At 38.4% G+C, this 20,774-nt stretch overlaps 1 protein-coding gene across 7 annotated transcripts in view; it reads left to right on the top strand.

The window, feature by feature from the left end:
* The first annotated feature begins 1,089 nt into the window (after positions 1 to 1,089).
* FRS2 (fibroblast growth factor receptor substrate 2) overlaps positions 1,090 to 20,774 on the top strand; it is a 121,224-nt gene continuing 101,539 nt past the window's right edge. For 5 of the 7 annotated variants that reach the window (XM_060305736.1, XM_030866308.2, XM_060305737.1 and 2 more), the window contains exon 1: positions 1,091 to 1,223. The gene's annotated coding sequence lies outside the window, so the exon portion shown is untranslated. Of the gene's footprint in view, positions 1,224 to 1,812; positions 1,923 to 20,774 lie in introns of those variants that run through there. The other 2 variants (XM_060305735.1, XM_060305733.2) reach the window with 2 other exon arrangements.

Raw genomic sequence — 20,774 nt, 5'->3', positions numbered from 1 at the left:
CCTTCATTTTTCCCATTGCAAAAACCTCTACTCTTTATTTCCTTAACTAACCTTTTCTATTGTCTATTGCTAACCCATATTTTTTCAAATTACCCCCTGCTAGAGTGACTCCACTGGAGGAAAAACTGTTCCTGTTAATGATGAGGCATGAGAATTGTTGATTTTTACTCAGTCGTACTTTGGTACTAGGTACACCACTGTTTATCAAGCATTTTTATTTTGAATTCCCGTAACAATCCAGAGATGATTATATATGTGCATACACACAAACACACATCAAATATATCAAATATATTACAAATGAGGAAACAGGCTTGGAGAGGTCAAGCAACTTGCCCACGCTGAAAAAGTAAAAGTATTAAATAACAGGATCCAGGTAGTAAGATTCCAGAGTCTCCCAGCTCTTGGCCTCAAGTGATGATGGAATATAGGAATATAATTTGGTTCCTGCCCTTGAAGAACTTAAAAATCGTGTTAGGGATAGGTGAAATTTATACACACAACATGAGTGAAAATAAAATCAAGAACCGAAGTTTGTGGTGTTGTGTTTGGTATCTTTGACCGGTTTCCTCCTCTGCAAGACGTAGATAATAGCACCAACCTCAAGGGATTTGAGGACGATTAACTGAGTTAAGCACAGAAGCGCTTAATACAGTGTGTATCACGCAGTTAGTGGTCAATAAATGTTAACTATCATTATTTTTAAAGGAGGTAGATTGGAGTGGTAAGAATACTGGAAGAGTCGGAGGGCAGGGTGTAGGCGCTGGATCCTTGCACCTAAATTTTCTGAGACCCGGGTTTCCTCCTCTGTACAATCAGGTGGTCTGAGTGGAACATGTCGAAGAGTGGTAAAGGATACAGCCAGAGTTTGGGGAAACGAGGGGCCACGGGGCAGAAAGAGTTAGCGACCAGCCCGGGGCCGGACTTGCGGGAGCCCTCGGAGAAGCCTAGCCCCTCCCCGCCCCGCCCCACTTCGCTCCGCCCCGCCCCGCCCCGCCTCGGAGGCCCTGGCAGCTCCAGCCCGGGAGCAGTTCCGGTGCCAAAACCCTTCCCTCCCCCGCTCCCCCGGAAGTGCTTTTCCAGGGTTCGGGCCGGAGAGAGGCCTTGTAGGTACAGACGCTGAGGCTCGGTCGGCTCCGAGGAGGGCCTCTTTCCCGGGTGGGAGTCCGGGGTTCCGCGCCCGCCAACCCGCGCCTTGCCCCCTCCCAGCTCCCGGGCCGACGGTGAGTGGCCGGCGGAGTGAACTGCGACGGCCGCGGGCCGCGTCGGGGCTGGCGCTCTCGGGCCCCCGCTGCCCGCTCCGGGCTGCGGGCTGGGCTGTCGGGGTTCGAGAAAGGGGGTTGTCGACCGTCGCGGTCTTCGCCCAGCCCTCGGGGCGGGAAGGAGCGGGCGGTGGGGCCGTGGGGTGGGCGGGGCGGAGCCGGGGAGGGGGTTCCCGGAGCTGTTGTTGCTGTTGGGACTTGAAAGTAAGAATGGGCTGGGCCTCCGTCCATCCAGCCCCCTCATTTCTGCTCCCCCAAATCGTCCCGCTGCCTCTCGGATTTGGTTTTCTCTGTCCGACCCGGGTCTGGGAATCTGGACGTCAGACCCAGTCTTGGGCTCTAGTTCCCGACTGCCGCGACCTCTGGGTCTGTCCTCGGGCTCAGTAATTAGCTGGGGTCCCAGAGGTGGTGTCTCCTTGGTCCCAGGGCGGGGCGAAGCGTGTGTAGATACCGGAGATCTTTTGCAAGGCTTTACATCTAGACCCGCTTAGGGGTTGCCTACGGTCGATTTGGACTGCGCTTGGGACGGGTTCTGGATACGTAGGTCAGTGTGGCACCACCGTGCCTCCGATGATCTTTACTCACTCGAAAGCTTACTCAAGCTGTTGTTGAAGTCACTTCTTAAAAAAACAACTTGCTTGAGGAAAATCGGGACCTCAGGTAAATTCCCTTATTTTCTTGGCAGACGTAAAAAATGATGCTTTCTCTAATCTACATTCCTAATTCTGTGGCTCTCAGAAGTCACAGTTGGTTGATGAGCTTAGTCTGCGTTTGTTGCACAAATTGACTGCAAAGGGTTGGAGAATTATTATGCCCCTTCTTTCCCGAATTTTGTATACTTGGAATTGTCATTTTCCTTAACAGTTCATATTTGGAATTGTCATTTTCCTTAACTTTTAAAGAAAAATTGTTCTGTGTAACTCCAAGGAGGTTCCTTAGACTGTTTCAGCTGTTCCTGCAATGCAGAGGTTCACACAGGTGGGCAGAGGTGTTTTGTTTTTTGTCTTTAGTTGTTGTTGTTTTTTAATTTATAGTATGAGGTGTTTACTTCGGATAAATCGAGCATTTCCTAGAGGAGAAAGTGATGTAGGTAGTTGTTTTTAGTGAACAGATTTTAGGTAATAAACTACTCCTGAAAGGTTTGTAGCAATTAGGATTTTCCACATTTAATGGTGATTTTTAAATTATGATCATAAGGGAATGCAGTTACTGCAGATTTTGACTACCAGTAGATGACCATTGTTTTTGCAGTGTAAAGTATATGCACACCATCTTTGTGAAACCAGTGACACTTGCCTGCACTTCTCATCTTGTGCTTATATTAGGACTTATGCTGTAGTTTTTTGGGGGTACTTATCTCCTTTTCTCACCTCCCACAGCTGGAAGGGGAGGTAGTCTCATGAATTAGGGAAAATAGACTGAAGTGACAAGTTCAGGGAACTCTCTTATGCAAAAGAAGATTTATTTCAGGGTTGTTGATCTTCAACAGGCAAAGGGTGGATGATTTTTAAAGTCCCTGGAAAAAATTGTGGAGTGAAGATTAGTTGCTCAACTTTTAGATTTAGATGAAAACTGTAGATTCTTAGCTATTTGAAATGCTCTAATTGTTTAGAGCCTATGGTTGGAATATTGGAATTGAGAGAATCTGGAAACGGAGTCAAGTTAGATACGGTTGTGGATCTGTACTGAAGGTATGATAGTTAATGTGTTTTGAAGGGAGGGATTTCAAGAATTGTAAGAACAGAAAAAGGTAATTGGGGAGAATCAGAAACCCTTAGTAAATTTAATTACGTTTAGTTCAACAGATACTGAACATTTACATTGGAGATTATATCATTGAAGTCAATTCAACAGATATTGCTATGTTAGGCATCAGGCTATGTTAGGCAACCATGTAGGAGCAAGTAAAGATACAGCCCTTACAGCTAAGCTTCATGTTTTTGGCAATAATTTTTTTAACGTTTGTCAGAAATCATGGAGAGCATATTAAATATTTAGGCATATTAAAATATTTTTCTAATTGGAGGTGAGTTCTTTGTGCTTCATGAAAATCACTGCTAGGCATTATAGGATGCAAAGATTAAATCTTGGGTCTTTAGGAATTTGAAATCTAGAAGGGGATGTCAGATATTTGTATAAAAATTTACAGCATATAGAAATATACGTTAATACTACATGAGTGGTTTGATCTAAAGTTTGGAGTTGTACGAAAGGAAAATGGATTCATTCTTAGCTAGAGTAACATGGAAAGTGGTGGAGGTATAGGTATATTATAAATATATATATAATACTTATAAAGTTAGCTCTGAAGCTCTTATTTATTGAGCATTTAGTGTATACCAGGCTCTATGCTAGTTGCTTTACATACATTTTCTAAGCCTCATAACAACATCTAAGCATATTTCTTAATAATGAGGGCACTGATACCCTGATACCTGGGTAACTTATCCAGGCTATGTAGCTAGCAGGTAACTGAGCCCCAATTTGAATCCAGGTCTGCCTGGTGCGAAAGCCTGTGTGTTTTCGCTACAGCATGCTACCTTGCAATAAACCAGCAGCTTGAGTTCAACACTGCAGAAGGTAAGACTTTTCTAAGCCAAAAGTTTAGGGGCTGGGAGTAGGTGGATGAAGAAAGCTTTTTAAATAAAGGTTATGATGTGAGCACAAATGTGGAGGTGGGAGAGTTCATTGTGTCCTCAGAGGAAAGTTAGTGGACCAGATTACCTAGAATATAGGGTTCATTTTTGGGAATAAGCGATGAGGTTTGAAATTTAAATTGGGGCTGGATTGTGGAACATGTTTAAATGCTGTATTTAGGAGTATTTGGGAAGTAATGAGAAACTACCAAGGTCTAATAGTGTAGTGTGTAGAATGATTTGTTGTAGACAGCTGACTTTCAATAGAGTATAAATAATAGGCAAGGGCAGTGGTATTGGTATGATTTACTAGGTGGATGGGAGGAGGGATTGTTGGGAATGGTTTGGAGGAAGTGGAGGTTGAAGATTACACTCATTTTAAGTGTGGGTGATGGCAATGGTGGTACTATTACTAGAAATATGGACAAGAAGGTGCATAATGAGATCAGTTTTGAATATGGTGAGTTTTTTATATACTTGCCAAACACTGGAAATGCTCAGAGATTTTTGGAAATATGGGTTTGTAGTTCATGAGAGAGGTCAGTGCTAGGCATACATTAAACGTGTGTAGAGAATAATATAAACAGATGTATTAGTTGAATCTGTATATGAAGATGAAAGAGCCAAGGGAGAGTTTAGATGGAAAGAAAGAAAAAAAACCTTTATTTTAGATGGCATTTATTTAAAACAGAAGGAAAAGACACTAAATAGATAATTTTATTCAGTGGGTAAAAACTTGATAGTCTGTGTACTGCTCACTCACACTGCAGATTCAGATGGAGTAGAAAAGAATCCGATCATTGAAAATCTAATTGGGAAACAAAACTTTCTTGCCGTTAATAGTAAGAATACTGTGCTATCATTACTCTATTTCAGAGAGGAAGAACTATTTCAGACTCATTTGGTTCAGGGTGTTAGCCTTTGGTTACTGTAGAGCTGTTTGTTTGTTCCTTTTGGACATTTGTTGGCAAGTGATATGGAAGCAATTCTCTGATATTGCTTTTTATTCTCTTTATTCTCTTTAAGTATTCTCTTTATTTATATGTATGACTTTCAATTTTGGTTTCAATATCAAGAACTTCTGATTATTCAAAGATAATTTTTGTGCCTTCTGTTACTACTGGCTGCTAATAGTGCTTTTCATAGAAAATGGTATTTAATTACATATTTTTCTTTCAACTCTCTTTTATAAGTACTTTTGATTAACATAAGTAGTTTTGTCTCTAATGTTTGGACTATCCTAGAGAGAGAGAATGATAAGACACTTTTTATCCATCATATAATGATATGTATATAAAAACTATATATTTTAATTTGGAAACTAAGAACTATAGATTTATAGAACTTGGTGTGGTTTTCTGTTTAGATATTTAATTTAAGGGAACCTGTGTATCAATGTGTAAAAGATTGTAATTATTTGCAGAATGAGGCTTAGAGTTGTAACTTTTTGAGGGCAAGTTGATTATTTTTAGACTGAGTTACCATGGAAGTGTTTATTTCCTTCTTGATCATTCATACATTCCTTTTGTTTTTAGGAATATGGCTTTCACTCTGTGAAAGCCAGGCACTTGGGAACACGGAGGAGTCCTGTGTCAGTGTTGTCGGAGGCAGGGGTTTGTGTGTGCTTTGTCTCGGCTGGTTAGCTTAGTTGCCTTGAGCCTGCTATTCATGAGGCAAAGGTCAGGAGTTCCATTTAGCTTCAGTCTGAGTGATGGCCAGGGAGTACACCTCTCACTCCTGCCAGCTGTCTTGGAAATTCCTCGGTTGTCCTTGGTCACAAAGGTGACTGGGTTGGGATGGATCTTTTTACCACTGGAAGAATATTAGAGGAAATTTAGCATGATGGTTAGGAACTCTGACTCTGGAATCAGACAGACCTGTGTCAAAATTCTTGGTCTGTGACCTTGGGAGAGTCCCTAAACCCCTCCAAGCCTCGATTTCCTCGTTATTGAATAGGTTAATATTTGGTTTGGGCATGTGCTACCATTGCTTTCTTTTTCCAAGTGGGAGTTAGCAGCTTTGACCGTGGTTCCCAAATGTTGGACTGTGGAGCGGTGTCAGTCCATGATAAAGTTTTCACTTGTCTGAAGTGAAATGAGAATGAGTGAACTTCTCATAAACCTACACTTATTTAATTTAGAAGATAATATTTTTTTTCTAAAATTATCTCTTACCATTTTTGGTATAAGCATATTAGGGTTTTTTTTAATGAAATAATGGTGATAGTAATTGGTAGTTATTTTCTTTTTAAGTGTCTTTGGCAGAATAAAAGTTGGCAACTCTGTGTTCGTTCCCCCCGCCTCCCACCTTTTTTGTCACCTAAAGATTACGACTTTGTGAAATCTGAAAATCTTGGTTTAAACAGAGCCAGGGGCTTCCCTGGTGGCGCAGCGGTTGAGAGTCGCCTGCCGATGCAGGGGACACGGGTTCGTGCCCCGGTCCGGGAAGATCCCACATGCCGCGGAGCGGCTGGGCCCGTGAGCCATGGCCGCTGAGCCTGCGCGTCCGGAGCCTGTGCTCCGCAACGGGAGAGGCCACGACAGTGAGAGGCCCGCGTACCGCAAGAAACAAAAACAAAAAAAACCAAAAAAGAAAAAACAAACAAACAGAGCCAGGAGATTTGGGGGAGAGTACTCATCCAACATATTTATGCATATTCAAGTTAGGTTTGGGGTACATTCTACCCTTCGACTACGCTACAGGGGCTGTATTGTGATTCTCACCTCCATTGCATCTAATTTTGTAAAGTTTTACATTAATACTTATGGCACATTTCAAGGAGCAGTTCAGATTGTTTTCAGTTGAGTTCAAACAAGTTGCTCCAAATTATTTGTTTAAAGCTGTGTTTCTCAACCGGAGTCCCACGAGGAGACCAGCGAACCGTGGGGGCCGCTGCTGTAAGTCATCCTCTGTTGATGAGCCAGGGAGACAAATACCTCACCTTTGACATAGTGAAGTAGCAGAAAGTGGCTTTCCTTTTCACCTCTCCTGCAGGATCGTTGAAGCTAGAGTGAGAAAATCTTCGTTTAATATAGCATGTAAACCTTGTACACATATTGGTATTCAGAATGCTTTCTAGAGAAAGAGAATGGTTCAGTACTTTGCATAATGGGTTATGTAAGTGAAGCCCCAGAAGTCCTCCTGGGGACACAAAACAATTATTAGCATAAGTGTTTATTGAAATTGCATTCAGCTGTTTAGATGAGAAGCTTATTGACCCCCTGGTTCACTTAGAGTTGGGGGAAAACTTAAATTGCAAACCTAGCCTAAGTGACTGTTAAATTAAGGCTTAATATTTGTTTCCTTCGAATGTTTTTGGTTAGGTAGTTTAAAAAATTCGAGTGCTATAGAAATACTTAATTTGTGTTAGAATGCCTAAAGCAAAATGTTCAGGTTCAGCTGAAACAGCTTAGGCCCTCTGTCCTTTGATTTTAAAGACAGTGGACGTTTGCTGCGTTAGGTATTAAGGATGCTATTGTTTTATAGAGTTTTGTTGTACATCATTGTTTCTGTTAAATAAAAAAATCATGTAGAATTCATTTATTTTAAGAATGCTTAAATTTCTCCTCCGAAGTGCTGCTGATGGCAGAAATGAATGGTATGTTCAGAAGTCTGGAGGTACGGCCCAGAGTGTCGCGCTATAAGTAGAAAATTTCATGATGCCTATAGCGTTTTGTTTTTAAAAATTCATATGAATTTTGCATTTTGCTATTTTATATGTATGTAAACAGTATTTTAAAGTACTGCCAACTAAAGTTGGTGCCCCCAAGAAGGGTCATGTGTTCATCCTGTGGATTTTTGTATCCTTTTGATGTGGCTTGTATTACAATTTAGTAGCACTGTGTTTAACTATTTAATTTTGGCTCATTAAAAAAAAAAATCCTGTGTTCTGATGATTTTGGTGAGACATGGGAGATGGTGAAGAGGTCCTCACACTTTCTACATATTTCTTAACAAACAGCAAACTATTTTAAAATACTACTAAGGAGCTGTAGTTTCATAGAAATAAAATGACTTTGAAAGAAGATTTAATAATTATAAAAGTAAGAACATCTGAAAATTTAAGATTATTCAATTATCAGTATATTTCTAATGTTATGAAAATATAGCAGCATTGTCTAAAACACTTACTGCAGTGATGGAAATATTCTGTATCTGCATTATTTAATATAGTGGACCTCAAATGGCTACTGAGCACTTAAAGTGTGTCTAGTGTTACAGAGGAACTGAATTTTAAATTTTATTTAATTTTAATTAACTTTAAGTGTGAACAGCCCCTTGTGGCTACTGTATTAGTGCCACTCTCTAGGGTTAGGAAGACAAGAGGGGGAAGAGAGGTTAGGAATCTTCATGCCTCCCCTCAGCTCAGTTATAGGCAACGATTAGGCACTCAATAGGTAGTTGTTAAATAAAATAATGAATCTTTTTTAATTCTTTCAATTTTAAATACCAAGGTCTGGGACATATTCTAGATTTTTAGGGAATGATGACTAACCTTTCAGTTTTTTTCTTGTGTTGATTTTTAAGATTTACTTTTATTACAAAAGCATATAGGGTAATAAATGTACAACTTAAATAATTATAAAATGAACTACCATGTACCACTAACTAGCTTAAACAGTAGAACACTGCCTCTTTGAAGCCCCTTTGTACTTCTCACCACTTGTGTTCTCTGACATGGTTCCTAAGTAACCGCCGTCTGAATTTTGTGTTAATCATTCCCTTGCTTTTCTTTTTAATTTTGGTGAATGTATTTTTAAAAAATCCATTTTCCTCTCTCTTCACATTTGGAAGATAAATTCTGTGTAGTTTCCCTTTATCTTAGTTCTCCCTGACTCCCAACAAATTAGATATTATTGTTGTTTTAAACTGTTGCTTTGATTTGCCTATATATTTACAAGTGTCTTTGCTCCTTTCCATTTGCATCTCAGACTTCCTGTCTGGGATCTGGGATCAGATCATTTTCTCTCTGCCTGAATATCCTTTAGAGGGTCTGTTGTTGAAAAACTTTTTATTTGTTTGAAAGTACCTTAGTCTTATTCCTGAAGGTAGCTTTTCTGAGTGTGCATTCAATGCTAGCAGTGTTTTTTTTCTTTATTATAGATCTTATTCCATTCTCTTCTGGCTTTTATTGCTGTTGAAAAATTGGTAATTCAAATGTAATTTGTCATTCCTTTAGAGATACAGTTGGCCCTCCGTATCTGCAGGTTCTGCATCCTTGGATTCAACCACCTATGGGTTGAAATATTCGGAAAAAAATTCTAGAGAGTTCCAAAAAGCAAAACTTGAATTTGTTGCATGTTGGCAACTATCTATATAGCATTTCCACTGTATTAAGTATTAGAAGAACTCTAGAGTATACACGAGGACATGCACGGGTTATATGCAAATACTCACAATTTTATATAAGGCACTTGAACATCGGAGGGGTATCCTGTGGCATCGTGGAACCGTTTCCGTTTGGATAACCGAGAGACGACTGTATCTGTTGTTTCATTGTAGCTAGTTTTAGAATCTTTTCTTTGTCCTTGGTGTTCTGCACTTTCATTTTGATATGTCTAGAAGACGGTTTCTTTTATTTATCGTGCTTGGTATTCAGTAGGCTTTGAAATCTGAAGATTGGTGTCTTTCAACAATTTTGGAGAACGGTTGGCCATTTTCTCCTCAGATTCATTTTCTATACTTTCTATCTGAAACTTGTATTTGAAGTATGTTAGATCTTTTTACTCTATCCACCAGGCCTCTTAACCTGTTTTTTATATTTTCCATTTCTGTATTTTTCTGTATTGTGTTCTGGATAATTAGTATCTCTTCTTCCCAGTTAGCTAATTCTAACTTCAGGTTTGTTCACCTGTTTTATTGCATTTTTTTCACTTTATTTTAACAATTATATCAATTTTTTTTTATTGTGGTAAAATATACATAAATAGAATTTACCATTTTAACCATTTTAAAGGTACAGGTCAGTGACATTAAGTATATTCACATTGTTGTGCAATTATCACCACTGTCCATCTCCAGGACTTTTTTCATCATCATAAACTTCATGAAGTCGGTACCCATTCAACGATAAGTCCCTGTTCCCTCTTCACCCAGCCCCTGGCGACAACTATTTTACTTCCATGAATTTAACTATTCTAGGTACCTCATATACGTGGATCATACAATATTTGTCCTTTTGTCTGACTCATTTCACTCAGCATAATGTCTTTAGGGTTCATCTGTGTTGTACCATGTTTACTGAGTTTCTAAAAATTTCATTTACTATGTTGTCTTTATCTCTAGAAGTTCCATTCAGTTCCTTTTTAAGACTGTTTATCCTTTTTTTGTAGTTATTCCTTTTTTAGTCATGTTCTCAAGATATCTTTTATTTCTTAAAAATCTATTAAATATACTTATTTTATATTTGTCTGATAATTCCAGTATCTGAAGTCTTTTTTATTTTTTTATGAAACTTATTTATTTTTTATTTTTGGCTGCATTGGGTCTTTGTTGCCATGTGCGGGCCTTTTCTAGTTGCGGCGAGTGGGGGCTGTTCTTTATTGCGGTGCGCAGGCTTCTCATTGCGGTGGCTTCTCTTGTTGCGGAGCACGGGCTCTAGGCACGCAGGCTTCAGTAGTTGTGGCACGTGGACTCAGTAGTTGTGGCTTGTGGGCTATAGAGCGCAGGCTCAGTAGTTGTGGTGCATGGGCTTAGTTGCTCTGTGGCACATGGGATCTTCCCAGCCCAGGGCTCAAACCCTTGTCCCCTGCATTGGCAGGCGGATTCTTAACCACTGTGCCACCAGGGAATACAGCATCTGAAGTCTTTGCAGATGTGATTCTGCTGTTTGTTTCGCTGGCTCTTGCTCATGGTGCTGTGTTTTTCTAATTTGTTTTGTAATTGGACTGTGAAGTTCCTTAGAACTTTCTCTCTATTAATTTTGCAGAGTGATTTTTAAAATGTAGTGTATAGCTTAGAGCTTATAAGTAACCCCCTGGAGATTAGTATCCTGTGTTCTTAAAACTTTTTATTTTGAAATAATTTCTAACTTACAGTAAAGTTGCAGGAGTGATATAGTAGACTCTTACACCCTTTACCCGTATTTACCAATTTTTAACATTTTGCCATATTTGTCTTACGGCACACACACACATTATTATTTATTTTTGTGAACCATTGAAGAGTATATTGCATACCTTTTTTACTTCTTAATACCCCAGGGTGTATTTTCTAAGGATAAGGTATTCTCTTATATAATCACAGTACTGTTATCAAATTCCAAAGTTTAACATTGATAAATACTTTAGTCTGCATACACTTTATATTCCAATTCTGTAGATTTGATCATATCTTGTATTTGGTTGTCCTTTCTTTTTAGTCTCCTTTAAAGTGGAAGAGTTCCTTAGCTTCTCTTTGTCTTTTATGCAGTTAAAGAATATAGGTAAGTTATTTTATAGAAAGTTTTTCAATTTGGATTTGCCTGATTTGCCTCATGATTTCAGGTTATTTATTTTCAGCCAGACTACTGCAAAAGGTATGTGTCCCTCTCAGGATGTCACGTGGGGATATACATATGTCCGTTTGCCCCTCATTAGCGATTTTAATTTTGGTCAGGGTGTTGACTGGTTTATTCACTGTATAGTTACTGTTTTTCCCCTTACAGTTAGTAAGCAACCTGCAGGGAGATCCTAGTGTTGTGTTTTTCTTTTTCTTTCTTTTTTTTTTTAATTAATTTATTTTTGGCTGCTTTGGATCTTCGTTGCTGCACGTGGGCTTTTTTTTTTTTTTTTTTTTTTTTTTGCGGTGCGCAGGCCTCTCACTGTTGTGGCCTCTCCCGTTGCGGAGCACAGGCTCCAGACGCGCAGGCTCAGCGGCCATGGTTCACGGGCCTAGCCGCTCCGCGGCATGTGGGATCTTCCCGGACCGGGGCACGAACCCGTGTCCCCTGCATCGGCAGGCGGACTCTCAACCACTGCGCCACCAGGGAAGCCCCTTGTTTGCTTTTTTAAACTTAACATTGTATTAAGTATTTCCTGTGCTATCATCATACTTAATTTTTGCTATTAAAAGAAACGTTGCAGAAAACACCCAAGAGTATATATTTTTTCATATTTTTAGTTATTTCCTTATAGCAGATTCCCAGGTGTGTGATACTGAGCCAGAGGATCTGAAGGTTTATTAATCCTGAGACATTCAGTCAAATTGCTTTTCAAAAGGGGACAGTATTACTAGTACTGTTTCACTGTATCTTTGTTAGATTGGATATTAGTGTTACTTTTCGCCCGCTAACTTAATAAGGGGAAAAGGTACTTCATTGTTCTAATTTTAGAGTGCATTTCTTTATGTAACAGTTTTTCCATGAAGAGTAAAATTGATTGTAATGTCAAAATGACATGAACTTTTAAAAAGGTGATTTTGCTTTTAAGTAATTTGGAAAAGCATTTTAATATCTGTGCCAGTGTTCAGCGGTTCTGAGCAGGAAGTTGAATCACCAGATCCTTCTCTTTACCTTGCCTGTAACCTCTTCAGTTTATAGGTTTGTTACCTACAGAATGCTTACCAGTTTCTGCTTTGCTTCCTCTCTTGTTTCTGCCGTTCACCTCCTAGTTACTCTCCTCAATCTGGGTCCTTGACCTTTTCCTCTGTTTGTTCCCTCTTCAGAGAGCTGTTGCTCCCTCCACTGGCACCACACCAGCATTTCATTGACTTTTCCTACTTTCTTGTCAGCTTTAGGTGCCAGGTCACTCTGATATGTTAATACATTACCTGCATTACTGTAATGTTATCCTTACAGTGTAACCCTGGGAGCCTGCAGTCTCAGTAGTATTGGACGTCTTCACTTTTTTTATGGCCACCACAGAGTTATATGGTTAATCATGTATGGAGTATGTATAGTGTACCCAAATAAAAAAATAACAGAATAACAAGGAAATTGTGTGCCTTTTACTTTTCTGTTTTGGAAGAAAGCATTACTGTATTGTTAGAGTAGTAGTCAGACCATCAGGGTATTAACAAAACCCTTACAGTAAAACAGAAGTTTTAAATTGAATGTCATTAAGTGCCAGCACTGTGCTTAATTTTATTTAGTCGTCATAATATTCTTGTAAATTTTTGAGGTAGCTACATGTGAAGATCTCATATGCGATGTTGAGTAGAAAGTTGGAAAAGTTGATTAGCAGGGAATCATAAAAAATGATATATATTTTTAATTTTAACTCGAATATACATTCCTTCACCGTTTTTTTCCCGCTATAGGCTCAGGGCTTTTCTTTATGGATGGGTCCTTTCATTAGAGTTCTGAGTTGTCTTTTTAGCATAATCCATACCCATGAGGCATTTATCTATTAAGTATTGCTGTCTAATAGAACAGAGAATTTATTTTATTTTATTTTATCTTTTTAGTTTTTTTTATTGGAGTATAGTTGCTTTACAATATTGTGTTTATACTGTACAGCATGGTGAATCAGCTATACGTATACATATATCCCCCCCTTTTTGGATTTCCTTCCCATTTAGGCCACCACAGAGCATTGAGTAGAGTTCCCTGTGCTATACAGTAGATTCTCATTAGTTATCTATTTTATACATAGTATCAATAATGTATATATGTCAATGCCAGTCTCCCAATTCATTCCCCCGCCACCCCACCCCGGTATCCATATGTTTTAGAACAGAGAATTTTAATGTATTAAATAAAATCCTTCTACAGTTTTATGCTTTTTCCGCTATTCTCTTAAAGTTGTTTTACATACATACAACTATAATAACTTCCAAAAAATAAGTAGCCTTTGAATCTTCTTGAATTTTTCAACATAATTTTCGGAGAAACAACCCCTTTCACGCTCATAATTCATCAGTTTACATAATCTTAAATTACATAATTACAGTAACAAGTGCAGTTGGCATACATGGGTTTGGGAACAAACAGCTGGCTCTTGTTAAGCCTCCAGCTCATTTGGTGAGAGTAGAAGGGTGAGGACACAGTAAGAAAGTGGTTGACTTAGAGGACTACCAGGTGCAAGTGGTCAGCCTGTGATGGACATCAGGAAGTGATTTATGGAGGAATTTAAGCTCTTTATTTCTCTAAGTTGATAAAGTAGAGGTCCTGTTAGATGAGTTTCTATTGAATTATTATTCTCATTTCTGTTTTATAGAGGAGAGCACTGAGGCTTCAGAGTTAAGTAAGATTCCCAAGGTCAGGCAGGTAATAAATGATGGAGCCCTAGGACTTATGAATAAATTGGACTTAGGAACGTGCTCTCGGAATGGAACTCGTTCGTATGTAGGGGACTTACTGTACTGTAATAGGTTTATAATACTTTTTCCAAATTAATACATAAAAAACAAAAAATAAAACATTTTTAATCTTACAGTACACTACCTTGAAAAGTACAGTAGTACAGTACAACAGCTGGCATACAGGGGCTGGCATCGAGTGAACAGGTAAAAAAGAGTTACTGACTGGAGAGGGAGATGAGGAGGGAGATGGTAGAGCTGAAGGATCGTCAGCAATAGGAGACAGAGGGCAAGCTGCAATTTCACTCACATCCTGGGCTTGAAATACAGATACTGTACTACTGTACCCTGTACAGTAAAGTACACAAAAACAACCACTTGTAGAGGATGCACGTATGTGACAATGTACGCACATGACAGTGTACGCCAGTTACATGAACTAACTTATGTGATTGGACGTGTGAACGCATGTTCATATCTTTGAACGTTTGGAGCTTGAAGGTTCGTATGTAGGGGACTTACTGGATTTGTATCTAGATCTGTATAAGGCTCAAATATAGCATGTCCTTTTGCCTCCTGTGCAGGTGCTAGATGCCTTTTAGGTCATCTTATTTACCCAGCCATTAAGTACTCTCGAGTGGTCTTTAGGTATGTTTGGGGTTGTGTTTTTGCAGTTATCCCACATCTTGGGCCCTTCTTTCATTTTCCTCCTTAGTGTTTCTTTTGTACTAACTATGTAAAGAATGAGGGTGCATCCCAAGGTGAAAATTAGGCTTACAATCATTTGTTTTTATTTTATATTGGCTATGTATATGTGAGAACAAGACTAAGATCTTGCAGTGTTTTAACTGCAAGATTGTGAAATAAAAGAATGTAAAGGGGAAAAATGGAGTGGGGAACAGACATAAACTTTGCTCTTCCTTCTGTTAAATTTCCTTCTTAGTTTGGAATCTGATCAATCTTTATCTGTCCATTACTTGTTATTTCATGAAGCATCAGTTGAGCCATTAGGATCTAAAGAAATGGATATGTATACAGTTAGTGTAAAAAGTTATATTTCAGACAGTATGTGAGGCTTTTAGGCTATTTAAATCTTGAAAATAGCTTAAAGAATTCTCAGTTCTACCTTAGGTGGTACTCGACTCAGGATTGAAAACCATTGATATGAATTTAAATGTTCATTTGTGTGGTTGTTAATCTGTAACTTTGGTATGATTATAATTAATATTATGATTAGTATTACTCTTTAGTTAAGTTTATCAAGTACCTTGGACACTCTTGAGCCATAGTAAATGGTTTACTAGTAAATATAAAATAAAATAGAATAAAAATGAAACTTATCAGTTGGTAACATTCTTCTCCTTTCCCTTTGTAAATATCAAGATATATGAACTCCGCATATTAATTCTAAGGCACTTTTTCCTCCTACTTTCTTTTTTTTTTTAAATAAATTTATTTATTTATTTTTGGCTGAGTTGGGTCTTTGTTGCTGCGCGTGGGCTTTCTCTAGTTGTGCCGAGCGGGGGCTACTGTTCATTGCGGTGCGCGGGCTTCTCATTGAGGTGGCTTTTCTTGTTGCAGAGCATGGGCTCTAGGTGCGCAGGCTTCAGTAGTTGTGGCTCGTGGGCTCTAGAGCACAGGCTCAGTAGTTGTGGCTCACGGGCTGTAGAGCGCAGACTCAGTAGTTGTGGCGCCCGGGCTTAGTTGCTCCGTGGGTGGGACCTTCCTGGACTAGGGCTCAAACCTGTGTTCCCTGCATTGGTAGGCGGATTCTTAAGCACTGTGCCACCAGGGAAGCCCTCCTCGTGCTTTCTTAAGTGTAACTTTATTTCGTGATTTTTATTTCTTTTTCTTTTTTGACATTAGTCCAGGTGAATCTGGCAAAGGAATATACTAATTTTTTTTGATATGCCAGCTAGCATCTTTCACTTACTGAGATATATTCTAGCCTTCAGAATACTGTAATCGGTCATGACAACAAACCTTTGAGCTACATTTTTTAAACAAGTCATTAAGTCTGTAAAATTTAAATTGTACATAGTGATATAGCTGTGTGATTAGAGGCTAAGTCATAAATGTCATAGTGTTGTTAACAAGTGGTTGAGAGTCCGCCTGCCGATGCAGGGGACGCGGGTTCGTGCCCCGGTCCGGGAAGATCCCACATGCCGAGGAGTGGCTGGGCCCGTGAGCCATGGCCGCTGAGCCTGTGCGTCCGGAGCCTGTGCTCCGCAACGGGAGAGGCCACAGCAGTGAGAGGCCCGCGTACCGGAAAAAAAAAAAAAAAAAAAAAAGAGACCCCCAAAATGGTATTGTTTTTCACAAAAAATAAATACGATCCTCTTCCTAAATGTTACCATGTTATGTACCCCCCCGTCAAGATTTTTTTTCCCCTATTTTCCTGGTTTTATAATTGGACTCGAATCAGCGGAAGAGGGAACCAGATTAGTATTAGCTGCTGTTATATTAATTGTTCTCTTTAGCAGCAAAACCAAAAATCATATGAAATAGTAACATTTAAAAATAAGCTTGAAAAAGAGTTTGAATTGTTTCTTTCAATTGCTTGAGTTTTAATTACTGAGGGGCTGCTACGTTCAATCTTACTTGGAATTTAAGAGATAAAGAGAAAAATTCTGATAGAAAAATATCATAAACGTTCTTTTGACATTTGAAACATTGCCCATGACTTTGTCCTCCCCCTTCCCCTTGTTTTCTAGCCTTTTGGATTTGAATGATTTTGGCCCTTCTTAGGTTCTTTACAAAATATTTCTGGTGCATGTACCCATTTGAGATCTAGACCCTAACCAGAAATTCCAGCCAGATAGTTTTTTTTCCTTTTGGCGAAGCACGGTTTTCAGAGTGCTGACAAAATTATACTGCATCCAATTTTATTTCTGTAATAAAGGTTGCTTTGGGTAAGATAAATTCTTCACCTCTTTCTTCGCATATTATACTTTGTTTTGATTGATGCAGAGTTGCCATAGTTGTACCTCTTCTTACTAAAGAGGAAATGAGCCCTCTACCCTGTATATTGGTTATTGGTAACCTCTAGTAGCCCAGATTCTCAGTCCTGATTAACGTTGCCTACAGATGAGGAAAGTAGAACTGTTTATGCATCAGAGGATTGGAGAGAATTGTCTAAATTCTTTAACAAATTTTTAGCTTACTCATTTTTAATAAAAGGGTAATATGTGTACATGATTCAAAATTCAAAGGTGCAAAAGGGTATATTGTGAAAACAAGTCTCATTTCCCATCTCCCTGTCTACTGGGTCCTCTTCCCTGAGGCAACTGCTGTTTGTAGCAAGTTTCTTCCTACATTTACAACCATATCCACTCTTTTTATTGGTTACATAGTATTCATTGTATTGAATATACTATACATTCCATTTTTGGTTGATATGTAGGTTTTTTCTTATCTTTTCCTTTTATAAATAATGCAGCAGTGAGTATTGTATACATATATCACACCTGTGTAAATGTATCAGTACTTTGAATTTTAGAAGTGGAATCTCTGTGCCAATAGATATATGCATTAAAAATTTTAATAGGTATTACCAAATTATTCTTCATGGTATATTCATTTCTAAAGTTAGAATATTGGTGTTATAATACATTCTTTGCAAAAGTGTGATCGCTGGTTGGTAATATGCTGTTTATAACCAGATTTATTTTCTTTCCTTTTATTAATTATGTGGTTGTAAGCTCGGTTCACTCATGTTGCACAAGCTACTGGCATTCACTTGTTTACTTTGTCACAAATCTATTGTTTTAATCACTAGCAGTCATTGTAATTTGACTCTTTTATATAGGTAGCCTCTATCTTGTAAATGAGTTTTTTTTTTTAATGAATTGTTTTAAAAAAGATTGTGGCTAGAGGCTTCGGATGGGGGAAATGGGGAATTAAAAAAAAAGGAATTTGGGATTAGGAGCCTGTTTTTCCAATAAGTCATAAAAATGGTATTTAGCTTATTACTAGGTCAGGCAATAAAAAATGTTGTAACTCATTATATAACAATATATTCGAATCACCCTTTATAAGACTGGTGGAAATTCATTCATCTTGTTGCATTCCTCTCTTAGGGAACTGGGTCTACCCAAAATCTAGGCCCTTGTTTGTGACTTCCATTACCTGGGACAGGAGAGTAGGGGTTAGATAGGGTGATGCTTGGGGAGCAGTGAATGAGTTAGGGCTAAAAGAAGGAGAAATAGCAATAGAATGAGCTTAAGGTGCTTTTATTCCTTCCATTTGTTGCTACTCTGCAGTGCTGGGCCAAGATAAGGGAGGGAGCCAGGAAATGGGAAAGATGGGATTTTTTTCCCTTTCTTTCGAGTATCAGTACTTTCCTCTTTTACTAGTCCCATTCACAGGATCCTGATACCTGGGATTCAGGTGAGTTGAGATGAATTATGATTTGACAGAGGTGATGGAGAGGGATGAAAGTGAAAATACCTGTACTTGTCAGGAAGGTTTATAGAGTCTGAGAATAGGGATACAGAATGTAAAAGAAGGTTTCTAGTGATAAGACAAAGAACCATCTGTATGTCAAGTATTTATAGCTTGTTTTTTTCTTTCTTTTTTTTTTTTTGGAGGCAAGTGGGTGGGCAGTGTTGAGGGCATTTTAAGCATTGTTTTTGGGGGAGAGGCTCGTAACATCTTGGCTCCATGTGTATTTTTTTAAAGAGTATTCTAACCATTTTTCCCTAAAGTGAAAACATACACAAAGGCTCTGATTTAAAGAGAATGTTCTATTATATCTCAGTTGGTTTAAAGGTATCTGTGCTGGTCTCACTTGAAGTGGTAGCAATAATTCTCTTTCTATTCAGTTCCATGGTGGGGCAAACCAGAGTTGACTATACAGCTGTTGTCCTTAAGACATGTCTAAATTTCTCAGTCTATTTATGAGCATCAACAAACACTTTGTGCATACTTTGTGCCATGGGTTGAATGGGTTTATTTTCCTTTAATTTAGCTTAAAACTAGTAATGGAATTCCTGAGGTTTTGAGAGGAACAGTGTTAGCAAACTTAGTTTTGAAACTAAAGGCAAATTAAGACACCAAGCAAAACAGAAGGAGACTATTGCTTTAGAAAGGGATCTTAAAACTCTGCTGACACTTGCAAACCCAGTGTCTTATATTTATATAAGCTTTAGATAGGAACTGCTGTTTTTCTAAAATTGTTGGTTTAAAAATAATTGTTACATTAGTGCATTTAAAAAGTTGCTTCTAACACACTTTTGGTATGCTTGAGCTCAGCCTTTTCAGCAGTGTATTTCAGACATTTGAGCATCAGCCTTTTTGGTCTTATTCTGTCTCAGACCATTTAAAATAATTAAGATGGATTGTGGATGTCAGGAATTTGATAAGCTTCCATTAAAATCTAATGTATTTTTAAAAATTGCTTAAAATGGCCTTTGAACCTGTTAAAATATGCTACCATCATCTGAATTATGAAATTTAGCTGAGTACTGCTAAAATGACAAATGATAGCACTTGACATTTTGATGTTTGTTCTTTAAGTGTACTGTTTCATTGCCTTTGGAAGATATTAGCAGCATGTACTCTGAAGGATTATAGTAATTAAAAATAGGACTTTCCCTGATTAAATCTATATAATTCTAACTTTTTTTGTGCATCCCACTAATATTCATTTGTGACCTCAGCTCTTCATGTGAATTTTACCCATGAGATTTTTTTGAGTGCCTGCTATGTGTTAAATCTCTCTACATATTTTGTTTTGTTGTTAGATATCTCTTACTATTTTAAAACTTCTCCAGGACAAGAGTTACATTTTCTTACATTCTTTGGTAATTCTGTACTGTGCAATGCGATGACTGCTTTGTTATGGTGGGTAGATACTTAGAGCTTATTTGCTCATTTGGCCATTTAACAGATGGTATCCTCAGCCTCTACAACTCAGTGCTTCCTTTGTTGTAGAGGCTGAGGATACCAAGTCCAATAAGAACCTGCCTTCAAGTTGGTTAGACTTTGATAGGAGATTCAGAAAATAAATCAGAGTACCATGTGTCATTCATAGTTTGAAGTTATCTTTGAGAGGTCCACAGCTCTACCTCTGATAGAGAAGATTTTTGTACTCACTCTGAAGAATGGAAACTAACATTTGTAAAGTGTCTAAAGGTTTCTATATCAATTTATACTCCTAAATCCTTCAACATGAGCATGCCATCCATTTTAAACATGAGGAAACTTAGAGAAGTTGCATAATTTGTTGAAAGTCATTTAGATAATAAGTTGTAAAGGTGGGATTCTAACTTAGTGTTCTTTCTTTTATACCAGGGTTTCTTAACTTTAGCACTATTGACATTTTGGGCCAGGTTATTCTTTGTTGTGGGTGACTGTCCTATGCATTATAGGATGTTCAGCAGTATTCCTGGCTGAACTCCGGGCCGGGAGTAGGGTAAAGAAAGGAGGCATCTGGAGCACAAAATTTAAGGAATCACTCACTCTCAGGATCTTTTAAGTGCTGACTCAGCATTTAATCCTCACAACATTTGAGAAAGTTCTCCCATACCAGCCTGTTGATTCTAGGTTTTCATTCAGTATTCTCTGGTAAGGACATGAGGACTAAATGGCATTTAGATGTTCCTTGGGAGGTGAAGAGCAGTGATGAGCTGGGGCTTTTTGCCTAATTTGTCTCTCT

This window comes from Globicephala melas, chromosome 10 (genome assembly GCF_963455315.2).
Source record: "Globicephala melas chromosome 10, mGloMel1.2, whole genome shotgun sequence".
NCBI lineage: Eukaryota > Metazoa > Chordata > Mammalia > Artiodactyla > Delphinidae > Globicephala > Globicephala melas.
The sequence above is the reverse complement of the archived record's forward strand: the minus strand, read 5'-3'. Positions and strand labels throughout refer to the sequence as shown.